The sequence below is a fragment of the Vombatus ursinus genome, unplaced genomic scaffold, assembly GCF_900497805.2.
Source record: "Vombatus ursinus unplaced genomic scaffold, bare-nosed wombat genome assembly UNPS02014768.1, whole genome shotgun sequence".
In the NCBI taxonomy this organism is placed as follows: domain Eukaryota; kingdom Metazoa; phylum Chordata; class Mammalia; order Diprotodontia; family Vombatidae; genus Vombatus; species Vombatus ursinus.
In genome coordinates, this window is record NW_020954546.1 from 21945696 (window position 1) to 21960904 (window position 15209).

At 37.5% G+C, this 15209-nt stretch overlaps 1 protein-coding gene across 4 annotated transcripts in view; it reads right to left on the reverse strand.

The window, feature by feature from the left end:
- Nucleotides 1-15209, reverse strand: part of PAFAH1B1 (platelet activating factor acetylhydrolase 1b regulatory subunit 1) — a 71344-nt gene that overhangs the window by 36458 nt on the left and 19677 nt on the right. The window contains exon 1 of one of the 4 annotated variants that reach the window (XM_027861604.1): nt 2227-2312. The exons of the other annotated variants lie outside the window; for them this stretch is intronic. The gene's annotated coding sequence lies outside the window, so the exon portion shown is untranslated. Of the gene's footprint in view, nt 1-2226; nt 2313-15209 lie in introns of those variants that run through there. 4 annotated transcript variants of the gene reach the window in all.

Sequence of the window (15209 nt, forward strand, 5' to 3'; positions counted from 1 at the left end):
TTTTTGTATTATTTAACTAGAACAATTTCACAATCACTGGATGCATCTAGCAATTTTACAGTTATCATGACACATGTATCAAAGTAAAAATGTAAATAATTTGTCAAAGGTTACTCTGGTTAATAAGCGCTCTCATCTCACAAAACACCAGTCTACTTAACCAACTCATTTTAAATGGACAGTTTTTCTAATTTGCCCGATATTAATATGCCTCCTAACCTAAAAAATATTGCAGAATTCCATTAAAATATTTTCAAGGGTAATAGAGAAAACAAAGTAGTGATTAGTGTCAATCAATAACATTATTATTGTTAACCATATTTCAGGGACTTGTTCTACTTTTTCTTCAATAAAGTATTCAAAGCAAATTTTTACCAGTAACACAAAACTAGCTTCAGTCACACGGCAAATTACTGAAAGTTTTATTACTATATTACTAGAAAAAAGCAGAAAATTTCAAATTCACTAATAGGATAGTCCACTAACCTGTACTTAGCAAAAACTTTTATCAACTTTGGTTTTAATATTTACAGCCTAAAATATTTTGATGTTTCCAACTTTAGAAAAGTATCTAATAAAACTAAGTATCACCCAAACCTCTTTGTACAGAATCGAACTGAAAATCAATTGACAGAGAAACTAAAAATCTTATGATGAAGAATAAAGAGTTGTATCTATAGTTCTATTAAAAATCATCAGTTAACTTGGAGGCGTGAAAGAAAACCAACTACCTCATTGTCCCTTCATAGATTATGTGATCTATGAAAATTAATATGAAATCTTAAGTTTTAAGTAGAAAAGATGATACTTTTTTTGACACTGTAGAAATAAGAAAGAATGACAGGACTGGCCGATTTACCTTTACATGTCATAATCCCATTACCTAATATTCAGTCCTTCAAGATGACAACAAAGGAACGATGAAGAAGTGTAAAAGGTTAAAGGGTGGAAAGGGACAAACTGAATTAAGGTGCATCAGGTAAGAACCAGACACTTAAGGCTCAACAGTGAAGGCAGGCAAGCATTCACCTGTAAAGCACCACTCTTAAATGAATATTCAAGATGTACTGTTCCACTGGTGCATTAACCAAGGAAAGCACCATGTCCTGCATTAGATTTAGGCAGTGAATAACTTGTATTCCCAAAGGATACATGATGAACTCTCCATTATCCAAAACAAGGTTAATTGTGGTAGAGTGTTGAAGCTTGGATGAGACAAAACTTTTGGTAGCCCCTTTTAGCTGGACCTTTAACATCACAATTTAGTCACAACAATCAGTCCACTCAACCATGGTTTTTGCTTCAGTGCTCTACCTGACCTGAGAGTTATATAATGCAATAAAACCTGGACTAACCTAAAAAGTGAACAACAGGTTTCCTTCTGGAAGAGAAACATGAACAGTCTTTTAAGAATCAAGGGTTTTTAAATTTTTAACAATTTCTTGATGGAAAATTATTTCTAAAATTTTGAACAGTTTAATGTTTTTGCTAAATGAAAAACTCTTCAAAGTATTAAGTAAAGCAAACCAATAAGTATTTATTAAGTGCCTATGACATACTACTCTTCAGTAGAGGTTTCTCCATGAAATGATTCTTTAATTAAATTGTGTACAAAGATGCTTAGATAAAATTTAGTTTAGTACACATTTTTCTAGAAGTCAGAAACACAGATATTATAGTCAATGTTGATAATGTGCTGATAGTCACATTATACAAAGACCCTTACATTCTACAGAGACAATGTTCACATAAGAATATAAAAAAACAACAACAACAACAAAAAAACCCCCAAAAACAAAAGGTCATTTTGGGGAGGAAGTACTGGCAGCAAGGGTAATCTAAGAAGAGCGTCTCTGGCAGGAGGTGATTCTAAGTCGAGTTTTGAAGAAAATTAGGGATTCTGAGAGGCAGAGCTGAGGAGAGGCATGTTAAGACAGAATGTGCACATATGAATAGTATGAGTGCCATTTGGACTTCAATGTAATGTATATGAGAGAATGATATGTAAGGCTGGAAAGTCAAATTGGAACCAGGCTGCACAGGATTTTAAATGCCAATAGGGAAGTTCATATTTGAATCTAGAGAGAACAGGGAGCACAGCCATTGGACAGACAGACTAAACCTGTGCTTTAGGAAAATCACTTTAGCAACTGAATGGAGAAAGAAAAGAAAGGAGAAAGGCAGCATGGTACAGTGGAAAGAACATTGGATTTCAAGTCTGCCGACCTGGGTTTGAATCCATCTCTGTCACATTATTTTTCTATGTAACCTTGGAATAGCTGATAAACTCTTCTGGGCTTCAGTTTCCTTATCTGTAAAATGAGAGGGTTGGATTAGATAGCTCGAGGTCCTTTCCAACTTCCAACTCTAGGACAATCATCTCCAAATTTTTGATCACACATTTATTCCCATCAGAAAAAACCTTGTTATATACACTAAATATTAATTTATACTTATTTGTTACAAATACAAGATACAACTACACCAATAATTATGTTATAAAACATAAAAAATTCTGAAAGGATGAGATAAAGATGAAACAATATTTGATCAGACACTACAGAGTCACTGAAACGTGTTAAGAGTGTCAATCAGACTCACCCTAGGAAAATCATTTTAGCAGGTATGTGGAGGACAGATTAGAGTAGATACATACACACTTGAGCAGGCAGACAAACACTTGAGCAGGGAGACAAAGGTGGCTACTACAAGAGTCCAGGCTAAAAGCGATAAAGCCTAAACCAGGCTGGTGGTTATGTGAGAATAGAGAAGGAGATACTGTGGAAGTAGACTTGACAGAGTTAGAAAATTAAGTGGATATGTGGGATGAAGAAAAATGAATTTAAGAAAAATTTAAGGTTGCAAACCTATGCAATCAGAAGGAGGCTGGCGCCCTCTTTAGAAACAATGAAGAGAAGAAGGGATGGCTTGGGGGGAAGGATCTGGGATACAGAATGCAACCCACCTATACCTACTCAACCTATGAGACTCATTCTGTGCCACTGAAAATGAAAAGAGGTGTGTGTGTGTGTGTGTGTGTGTGTGTGTGATGGGGGAAGGAGAATCACAAACAGGAGTCGGCCAAAAGGGGGAATTTTCCCAACAGCACCTACACAGCTGCTGGTGCCCAGCCCAGGGGACTAATTGGGAGCCTTTCCTGGAGATAAACCCCAAGAAGTGGGGAAGAGAAGAACAGTTCTGTTTCAGATATGAGTTTGAGATGCCTACGAGACATAAAGATTGAGATGTCCACTAGGCAATTGGTAAAACAGAACTAGAGTTGAAGAGAGATCCTTAGGGTTGGCTATTGAATAGAGGTGGTAACTGACTCCATGGTAACTGAAAGAGAAAGACCAGAGAGACCCTAGGATCACATAGTCAGAGATTTAAAACTAGAAGGAACCTCAGAGGCCACTTAATCAGCCCCCTCCGCTGATCCATGATAACCAGGACCAGAGAGGAAATGTGACTGGCCCAAAGTCGGAGAGGAGGTAAGCGGCAGAGCCAGGCTTTGAACCACAAACCTAGAGGACAGATGGAATAGTACTGTAGGGCAAGAAACAATATATCTAATGAAGACAGAGAAGCATGGGAAGACTTACATGAGCTGCTGCAAGGTAAGCATGAGTGGGAAAAAAACACACACAGTGGCTACAACAATGTAAAAGAAAAGAATGATGATGAAGCAACTGAAACCAAGTGCTGCAAAGTTATCATGACCTCGCTTGTCCTGTGCCTCTCTTCTTTGAAGAAGTATGGGGTATGGGTGTGGAACACTACAGATAATGTCCAACTTTCTGATGTCTTGACTAGTTTTGTTGAACTACTGTCCCCCTTTCCCCTTCTGTTATAAGGTATTGCTTCATATGAGAAGGGAGGTGGGGGGAGAGAGTTACTGGGAAATATAGATGATGGAGAAACAAAAGATTGGTAACTTTGGAGAAAGTAATTTTAGTTGAGTGATGAAACTGAAAGCCAGACTGTGAAGTGAAAGGATAATTGGAGGCATTTGTTAAAGGCTACCCCATTCCTAGAATTCACCCTCCTTGTTTCATCTCCACCTTTTAAAATCCCTAGTTTCATTCAAAACTCAGCTCAAGCACAACCTTCCACATGAGAGGCCTTTCTTAATCCTCAACCTGCCCCCAGATGCTGGGGCCTCCCATCCATAAATTACTATACACATAACATAAATGGCTCAGAGAATAGAGCCCTGGACTTGGAGAGATGAGAGTTCAAATCTGGCCCCTAATATTTACTAGCTGGGTGACCCCTGTTCCCAGGGGCAAGTCACACTTAATCATCTGCTTCAGTTTCCTCATCATCTAGTAAACGGGGCTAAGAATAGCACTTACCTCTCCCCCCACCTCTGCCCAGGTTGCTGTGTGGATCAAATGAGATAATATTTGTAAAGCACTTTGTAAATTTTAAAGTACCATATAAATGCTAGCTATTAACACCATCATCATCATTATTAATCTATGTTTCCTTGTCTGACAAAATTTAAGCTCCTTGAGGAAAGGGACTTTAATTTTTGTCTCTGAATCCCCTCTGTGCCTAGCACACAGCAGACACTTTAATCAATGCCTACTGACTGAAGCAAAGAATGTAGACAGCTTTTTCTAGGAGTTTGACTGTGAAAAGGAGGAGATATAGGTTGAAACCTTGAGGAGAAAATAGTGTGGTGAGACCATAGGGGGGCCTTGGATTGAACACGATTGTAGAGGTAGTCTGCCCCAGGAGAAAGGAGGGAAAGTAGTGAACAAAGAAGATCTTAGCAAGGAAAAGGGCCATCTCTCTATCAGACTGAAGTAAAGTATACATCATCTCCCTGTCACATTTGAGAAGCCTGAGGTAAAGCCGCTAATTCAAGGTCCCTGGATGACCCATTTAGAGCTGGAAGGGCTATTGGAGGCCATCTAGTCCAGCACTTCTTAAACTGTGGGTCGCAACCCACAACTTAAGAAGCACTGAAGGGATGGCAAGCAGCAAAAGTTTAGGAAGCCCTGAATTCTAGTTCAATTCCCTCATATTTCACTAATAAGGAGAGCTGACAAACAGAGAAGTCAAGTGACTTGTCCCAAGGCACTATGGCAGAGCTGGATCAGCTCAGGGCCTTCTATTCCAAATCCAGCATTTCCCCCCCCACAATGATACTACGTACACAGTTAAGTAGTAGCAGTTTAAAAATCCAATTTAGTGAATCCTAATCTGATTTCCTTTGTGTGTGTGTATATATATATGTGATATACATCTGAAAAAGCTCTCTCCTCCAGGTGATTTTCTCTCCCTCCCATAATCTTCAAGGTTGTTATAAGTATCCTTTGATTTGTCACCAACACACAAAATGTTCTGCATTGCTAACATAATGAACTTCAGAAACCACTTCACCTACCTCATCGTACAACAGTGTTAATGAGAGAGTATCCCTTACCCTTTGAAGAATTTGAGCAGGAATTATGAAGATGGTGATTAGACAGGGATCTTTATTTCAAAGGCTGCAAATTCTTTACCATCAAAAGATGTGCTACCACACCATATTCCCTTTTCTCTCTTTTACTACCAAACTTGTGAGACAAAGTTGCCTATAACTGATGAATCTACTTCATCAATTCTGTCCTTTCAATCTACCTTCCACTTCCCATGTCATCCAGTCAACTGTGTACTACCGACACCCAAACATCCTATTATTTCTTGCTTCAAGTGCCTTTGTTCAAGTTATGCCTAGAAAATCCTCCTTCCTTATGTTAAAAGCTATTTTAAATGCCCCTCCTTCCATGAAGTCGCCTTTGATTTCTTACTATTGGTCAGTATCTTTCCCCTCAAACTGCATTTTTTAGTACCTCTGTTAACAAAACACTGGCATCCTTCTGTACTACTAATTTATGCATTACCTTATCCCTCCAATCCAAGATAAAAGTTCCATGAGGGAATTTATCAGAACCTTATATCTAGGACAGTAGTCTGAATATTAATTGCTTAGAAGTTCTCTGAATTGAAATGAATTTTCTCTAAGTTCTTCCATGTTCAATTTTGAAAATAACTCCATTAAGAAACAATAAAAATCACTTCTTTAATGTTATAAGACTCAAAGTCCTATATTGCATGATGAAGCAACTGTCATAGACTATTCTGTAATAAAATGTCAATATTCTGTTCTTCTTCTTTTTTTTTTTTTCGGTGAGGCAATTAAGGTTAAGTGATTTGCCCAGAGTCACACAGCTAGTGAGTTACATGTCTTGAGACCGGATTTGAACTCAGGTCCTGCTGACTCCAGGGCCAGTGCTCTATCCACTGCATCACCTAGCTACCCCAAAATGTCAATATTCTGAACTATGTCCCGGTCCAGATTAAATCAATGCAGTGGAGGTACAGGAATCTAGGAGGAAAAAAAAAAAAAAAACCAACCCTATTTCCTTAAGTTAAGTTCTCCAATTACATAATTTTCAACAACTTTGCTGTCCCTTAGGTAACTAGACAGTTCTAAAATGATCTTTCACTAAAGATACAGAAAAAAGGCAATCAGAAAAAAGTCATACATTAATGCATTTGTTAATTTATATTCTGTAAGCAATGAAGTTGACACCTAGGTGGTGCAGTAGATAAGACTTCTGGGCTTGGAGTCAGGAAGACCAGTCTTACTGAGTTCAAATCTGCCTTCAAAAACTTACTATGTGACCCTGGGCAAGTCACTTAACTCTGCTTGCCTCATTTCCCTCATCTGTAAAATGAGCTGCAGAAGGAAAAGGCAAACTACTCCAGTATCTCTGCCCCCCCAAAAAAACCCCAAATGGGGTCACAAAGAGTCACACACAACTGAAACGACTGAATAACAAGAAACCCAGTACTGTTAATGAAACAATTTTATAAGGCTTAAGAGCTATGATCAACACACCAAGGGATGCAGAATAACATACAATTTCAGACAAGATCCAAGTATAGATTTTTTTCTTACTAATCTCATTTATTTTATTTTATTGCAAAAGAGGCCTTTTTAAAAACATAGCTGAGGGAAAGTGAAGAAAAGGTTAATTATAGAGACTGTCCCTCCCTCCCTGCCAAAATGTAATAGAAGCATTTTTTATAAAATGCACATAAGATAACAGAAGGAAGTTCAGAGGGAAACGTAGACAAGCAGGGGACAAAGCAGTTTCAAACAAGCAGTTTCAGGGACAACTTTGAAACTACTGAATTAATAATAAAAAATGAAAAATTTAAATAAAAGGTTCTAGAAGATACACAGCACTTTTGAAAAACATCATTTGATTAGAAGCTCCAAGGAACAAGACTATTTCCTCAAGACACCAAAAACAAATAAAATTGCTTAAATGCTTATAAGATGACAACTTAAAAAAAAAAAAAGCAAACAAAATGAGTACTGAAGACATTGAAAAGAATAAAGTCTACTAAAGACACTGAAAAGAATAAAGTCCCCATATATGTCAAAATATTTATAGCAGCACTTTTTATGACAACAAAGAAACAAAGTAGATACCTATTGATTAGGGAGCAGCTAAACAAAACATGGTATATGAATATAACAGAATATTATTGTGTAATAAGAAATGACAAATGTGAATGGATACAGAAAAGTACATAAAGATCTACATGAACTAATGCAAAGCAAGCAGAGCCAAGAAAACAACATATATAATGACTTCAACAACGTAAATGGAAGGAACAAAAATATTAAAAGTGAATGATACAAAATTATACAAGTATACAAGATACAAGTACAGCTTGAAATAATAGATATGTGAAGACATCTTCATCACTTTGCACATATTTTCATACTTTTTCAATGTATTCAACAGTTTTGCTGGGCCCCCTGGGCAGAAGGGGGAAGAGCCTTTAAAAATTTTTATTCATTATATGAGATGATTTTCTGGGAAGGGAAAGGATACTTACTGAAGTAGATTATGGTAATGTAAAAAAATGAAATCAATGAAACTACCAAAACAAAACAAAAAGACTAGAGAGAATAAAAAAACTAAACAAAAACTCAAAATTCAAATGATCAAATTTCAAAACTATAAGGTAAAATTATTCTAGTGAGTAGTGTGCATTATCAAAGCAACAATAACAAAACAGTTGATTGTGTTTTATGATTCAATCCTGAATTAAATCTTTCCTAGAGCCATATGGTTGCTGCTGTGATGCCACAAATGCCCCATAGAAGTGCTGAAATAGCAAGAGCCACCCAAAGAGATACATGCTATTCAGTTCTCTCATTTGTAAAATGAGGGAGTTAGATTGAGATAGCACCTAATGTCCCCCCTAATTCTAAAAATAGACTTGAGGCAGCTATGTGGCACAGTGAATACAACACCAGCCCTGGAGTCAGGAGGACCCGAGTTTTCAACCGCCGCCTCAGACAATAGCTATGTAACCCTGGGCAAGTTACTTACCCTAGATTGCCTTCTCTCCCCCTATCCTTACCCCAAATGCTGTGACTTATGACCACATTACTAACTAACCAGAATTAGTTTGGGAATCCCTAGAGCCCACAGAAATTCATGCAGTGGTTCTCCAAATCAGAGAATATTACCAAAAGACTGAAAAGGGAGGAGCTAGGGCAAGATGTGTTAGAGATGACACTCGGAAGAAAAGAATTAAAGCTGCTAGTTAGTCATCAAAGAAGAAAAATTAAAAGGTAAGAAACACATGGAGTCAATAATACAGACATGGAGAGCAATTTTCCAGGAAAAATTTCACACAAGTCTTTCCAGAGGAATCAGGTAAATAAAAGTTCAATGTGATATTCACGGAAGGCTTAAGCAAGAATTTATCAGCCATCTCTTCCTTCATACATGAGATATGTTAAAAAACAAACAAAACCAACTATTTACCTTTATGGTCCTGCATCACATTTTGTTGCAGAATCAAGCTCAGGGAGGACAGCAAAACTTAAAGACTACCTTTCTATAGAAAATTAGGCTCAACATTCTTGGTGAATTAAATGACTACAAAATTTCCCTTAATTTTTGGTCTATTTTGTTTGTAGATAAACTTACTAAACTATTAAATTTTCTAATGCCCCACAGTTAAGCATAATCTCAATATCAATTAAGGGAAAATAACTGCTTGGAAAATATAAATAAATATACCCTGTTTCTTAGTGCCAAAGCTCCTCTAATCCAACTGGGCTATAATGTCATTATAGCAATTAGATATCAGATAAATGCTAAATTACTTATTGTACTTTATTCAATGCCACAAAGTTGCTCTAGAAATTTACTATGTTCAAAGTTGCTCTAGTAATCTTATCATGCTAGGTTTTACAGTTACCTAAAAGGTTCAGAGATTGTGAAAGAAAAGATATGAGAAAATATTTCAATTTTTCCTGATGCCTATTTCAAATGTCTTCCTCCCTCCAAACACACGTATGTGTGTGGTTTCTATTACCAATGAAATTACAAAGCCCTTGAGGAAAGGAAAAAAATTTATACATTTATATTACTGGTAATATTTAGCATATAGACATTTAATATTTGTTTAATAACTTACATATTCAAACACTCCTGCTCTCTTCCTTTTAAGATGCAGTTCTACATAAACTCTGGTGCCCTTCTTCCCAAACTACCTTGTTTTTAACTGCTTTTGTATATATCTTTATATCTATGCTGCATGTGCATGCACATACACATACACATACTCTTACTCATACATGCTATCTTCCCTATTAGTAGGTGAGGAACTGTTTCTTCTTTTGTACTTGTATCATCAGTGCCTAACACACTTGCTGATTGATCAATTTCTTTGAAACTATCTATGCCAGAGGTTTCAAACTTGCTGCCTTGGCCACACTGTCAGAATCAGATTAAAATGTAATTAAGAAATGATTAACAAACAAATAAAATACAATATAGGTAATATTAATTTGTGGTTTTCTAAGTCAATGTGAGGCCCATAGAGATCCATTTCTATTTAAGTTTGATACCGATGATCCATACTATCACTATTTCTAGGATAGCAGTACACTGATGAATAAATTTCCTACTTCACAAACAAAAATTTATAGTTGTTATAGTACATATCTACTATAAATACATATATGTGTGTGTGTGTATATATATGTACACATATAGTACACATACCTTATACTGTGTTCTTACACACTGGATTTGCTAAGAGAAAATGAAGAATGGCTACTAAATGTTTGAGAGTTTAAACAAAGCTAGCACTAAAAGGGTCAAAAGTAGAAATATAAAAAGCTATCAGTGTTGAAAAAGGTCACCTAGGTTTCTAAAGCAAAATCAGACACAAGGAAAATAATTATAGTAGTCAAATTTCAGTGGTAATTCAAAATACTAACACACTAATCAAAAGAAATATTTATAAAATCTCTTGGGTATTTTCTTGGATGGATTTTTATACTAAATGGAAAAAGATGCTGTCCAACCAATCTGAAATAATAAAACACCTCTAACCCTCATTTGCAGTTTAAAGTTTTAGTCAACAAGTCATTTTTATTCATCAACAAAATCTCTCAGCGACAAAGTCAACTAAGTTTTTTGAAAGTGTGATTATGAAATGTGCATCAATGTATAAATAATAGGAATGGGGACTTATGTAAAATCATTGATAAACTGACATTGATACTTGGATATCTAAGTATTCATTTAATTATAATAAAAGGGGAGGGTTATTCTTCCACAAATATAGAATACCACCAAATTGTTTTATTCTGGCAGTCAACAAGTATTTAGTAAGCTCTCCTTATGTGACATGCACTATGCTAAGTGATGGCAATATAAAGAAAGGCAAGCAAAAACATGGTCTCTGCCCTCAAACGGCTCCTAAAGAAGGTGGGAGATTTAAATTGAGTCTTGAAGGAAGCCAGGGAGCAGATGTGAGGAGGGAAGAACAGTTCAGGTTTGGGGATCAGCCAGTCAACAAACATCTATTGAGTGTTTACTATGTTCAAGATACTATGCTAAGCACTGGGGAACAAAAGAAAAGCAAAAGACGTCTTGCTCTCAATCTAATGGAGGAAACAACATGCAAATAACTAAGAATAAAGACATATACAGGATAAAATGGATATATCAACAGCAGGAAGGCACTAGTATTAAGGGGGATTAGGAAAGGCTTCTTGTTTAGAAGGTGGGATTTTAGTTGGGACTTGCCAGAGTAGCCAGGAGGCAGAGATGAAAAGACTAGCCAGTGAAAATGCCTTAAGTTGAGAGATGTAGTGTCTTGTACAAGGAACAGCAAGATTAGAGTCACTGGATAGCAGAGTATGTTGGGGTGAAAGAAGACTGGAAAGGTCAGAGGGGGCCAGGTTATTTAGGGCTTTAAATACCAAAGGATTTTATATTTAATCCTGGAGGTAATAAGGAGCCATTGGAGTTTATTAAACAGAGGAGTGACATAGTCAGACCTGCACTTTAGGAAGATAAATTTGATGGTCAACAGGAAGATGGACTGGAGTGGGCAGAGATCTGAGGCACAGAAACAAATCAGCAAGCCATTACAATAATGCAGGTTATGAGGTGATGACGGCCTGCACCATATTGGTGGCAGTTTCAAGAGGAGAGAAGGGGGCATATATTAGAGATCGTGCAAAGGTAAAAATCAACAGGTCCTGACAACACATGGATATAGGTTAAAGAGAGTGATGACTCAAGGATGATAAGTAGCATGTCATCCTTGGGTGACTGCAAGAATAGTGGTGCCCTCAATAGTAACAGTGAAGTCAGAGGGGAGGGAGTTTGGAGGGAAAGATAACGAGTTCAGTTTTAAACATACTGAATTTAAGATGACTTTGGGATGTCCAGTTCTAGATGTCCAATGGGCAGCTGGAGATGTGAGGGGTGCAGGTCAGGAGCTATGAGAGCAGATCTAAGAATCATCTGCACCACAGATATTAAATCAGAGGTGATGAGATAATCAAGCAAAAAGTATAAAGGGAAAAGAGAGGAAGAGAGCCTTGAAATACCCCTATTTTATGGGTGTGACCTAGATCCAGCAAAGGAAACTAAGGAGTTGACAGATAGGATGTAAACCAGGAGAAAGTAGCCTCACCAAAACCTAGAGAAAAGAGTATCAAGGATAAGAGGGTGATCAACAGTGTCAAAGGCTGAAAAGAAGTCAAGAAGTATAAGTATTGAGAAAAGCCCATGAGATTTTTTTTTTTACAATTAAGAGATCACTGGCAACCTTTAGGAGAGAGAAGTTTTGAGTCAATGATGAGATCAGAAGCCAGACTACAGAGTGAAGAGTGTGAGAAGAAATGAAATGGAGATATCAATTGCAGGCAGCATTCTCAAAGAGTTTAGGCACAAAAGGAAGGAGAGGTATGGGATGATAACTAGTGCAGATGAATGGATCAAGTAAAGGTTTTGTGAGAAGGGGGAATAAAAACACAGGCATATTTGTAAGAAGCAGGGAAGTGGCCAGACAGAGATGAAGATAAGTGGAAAAGTGGGGAATGATAAAGGGGACAATCTGCTGGAGAAGACAGTAAGGAATGGGATCAACTTGTGCATGTAGACAAGTTTTGCCTTGCAAGGAGAAAGGCCACCTTTTCATTCAAGGCAGCAGTAAAGGAGAGTCAATGCAAATGGCTGGAATTGGGAGATGAAGTGCCATATGTGAACAGCAAGTAGGCCAGTATACCTGTTAAGGGTATCATCATCCATTTCCCAGCTGACAATCTAGGTATCACCTTCAACTCCCTACTCTTTCATCCCCCATATTCAATTGAACTGTCAAGTCCTGTCATTTCCACCTTGTAACATTTTTCATATACTGTCCTTCTCTCCTCAGATTAATAATTATACTCTTGAGTTAGTACCCATGCTTCAGGCCTCTCCCCACTCCAGTCCATCCTCCCTCCCCAGAGCTGTCAAACTGATCTTCCTAAAGCACAGGTCTATGATGACTCCCTCACCCCAACTCAGTAAACTCCAGAGGGTCCCTATTAACTACAGGACCAAATATAAAATCTGCTGGTTTTTCAAGTCCTTCATCACTTGACCCCTTCCTAACTCTCCAGTTGTTCTATTCTTTACTTCCACCTCTAAGCACTCTGTGATCCTCTATGGTCTCCTTTCAAGTTCCTTGCATACATACCAACCTAGCCCCATAACTGGGGCTCTCTCCCACCTCATCTCCATCTCCACTGCTTTTAGGTCTCAGCACCACCTTTTTGAGAGAAGCCTTTCTTCCTGGTCCTGTCTTCATTTTGAGGCTACCTTCTTTTTATCCCGTTTGTACATAACTGTTTGCATGCTGTATCACCATTAGACTCTTTTCTCTCCAGGTTATACTTGGGTCTTCAACCACTATGCCTCAGAAACCTCTTCATCCTGGAAGCTCATTCCAGCCCTGGAATTCACATACTTCCTCTCTCCTCCTCTGACTGGAGGGATCCTACCTGAACTTCATTTAAGAAAGATGCTCAGACCAGTCATGCCTTCATTCCTCTCCAGGCTGCACTATGGACTTTCTCTACCATGACCCCTAGTAGGGTACACCACCACTGACCCTTTTCAACTTCCTTTTATGTATTATCTTCCCCCATTAGAATGTAAGCTCCTTGAGGCCTAGAACTGTCTTTCTACTTGTATTTATATTCCTTCCCAGTACTTTTCAGTGAGGCCTGACTGAGACTAAGCTCTCTGAGAGCAGGGACTGCTTTCTGCCTTACTTTATATCCCCAGCCACTGGCACATCAGCTGGTATATGGTAGGTGCTTAATAAATGCTTGACTTGTTTTGTAACTGAATCACAGACTACCTGGAAAGGAGTGAGGACAGCTAAAGGTCGGGTTGTGAAGGACTTTAAATGCCAATCACATACTTTTATATTTGATCCTGGAGATAATAAGGAGTCACGGTACTGAGTGTATGTGCATGGATTTGTGTGTGGGAGGGGGTGTGTGGTAGTGGTGACAGGGACTTATCTATTGTTCAGTCATGTCTGACTCTTTTGTGACCCATTCGAGTTTTTTTTGGAAAAGATACTGGAGTGGTTTGCCATTGCCTTCTCCAGCTCATTTGACAGATAAGGAAACTGAGGCAAACAGGATGAAGTGACTTGTCCAGGGTCATCCAGCTAGTAAGTGTCTGAGGCCAAATTTGAACTCAGATGTTCCTGACTCTAGGCCTGGTACTCTATCCACTGTGCCATCCAGCCGCCCTGACAATGATTTGTATTTTAAAGCTGTAACTTTGGTGGGTCCATGAAGGATACATTGGAGTGGGAAGAGCCTTGAAGCAGAGAGACCAAGCAAAAGACTACTGCAATGGTCCAGGTACATGAGGTGATGAGGGCCTATACCAGAGTGGCAGTAGCTGTATGAGTATGAGGAATAAACTGTATGAGTAGAAAAGATGTGTGAGAGATACTCTGAAGGTAGAAAAGACAAGATTTTGAAAAAAGAATATTCTTTTTTTTTTTTTTTTAGAAAAGAATAGCAATGGTCAGGATGGTGACTCTTTGTCAGTAATAAGAAAGTTGGGAAGAGGAGAGGGTTTAATGGGAAAGATAATGAGTTTGGTTATAGACATGTTTTAGTTCATCTTTTACTGATGCTATGTTCTCTGGTGAAATAAAAAGGAAAAAATTCTGCTACTTTTTCTATGTACCATGGGAGCATGACAGGAGAAGTCTAAAGACTCACAAAAGCTTTTCAATTTGCTTGTTTTCCTCACTGCTGATCATTCAATAAGAAGTATAAGCCTTCCCTAAAATCTCACCATTGGTGGTATACAAAAGAGCTGACACTAAGTGGAACAAATGAAAGAAAAATGATGAATTCTAAAACAACTCTTTCTAGAGATTACTTTTCAAGCTCTTTTATTTATGGGATGCTGCTAGGAGGAAGAAAACTTCTAAATGAATTTTGTATTTTTTTAAAACCCATACCAATGACTTCATTTGATTGAGCACCATTTTCTTTTTCCTTTCATTTATATCAAAAAAAATATTATTTTATTTATTTTAATTCACCACTATGCTGTCACTTGAAAAATTTAATATTTCAACTATTTAGATGCCTACTACAAATGAAGATGACCAAATCAGAAAAATTAATGGTGGACAGGTTACAAATTATTCTCAGGTAAAGATACCTGGTTAACTACTAAACTCAAGAAAAAGGGATAACCATTTTAAAATTTCACTTTATCAAAAGAGAATCTGTCTCTAGACACTATTATATTACGACTAAGATAATGTTTCAAAAGGCCAAATGAAAAGTT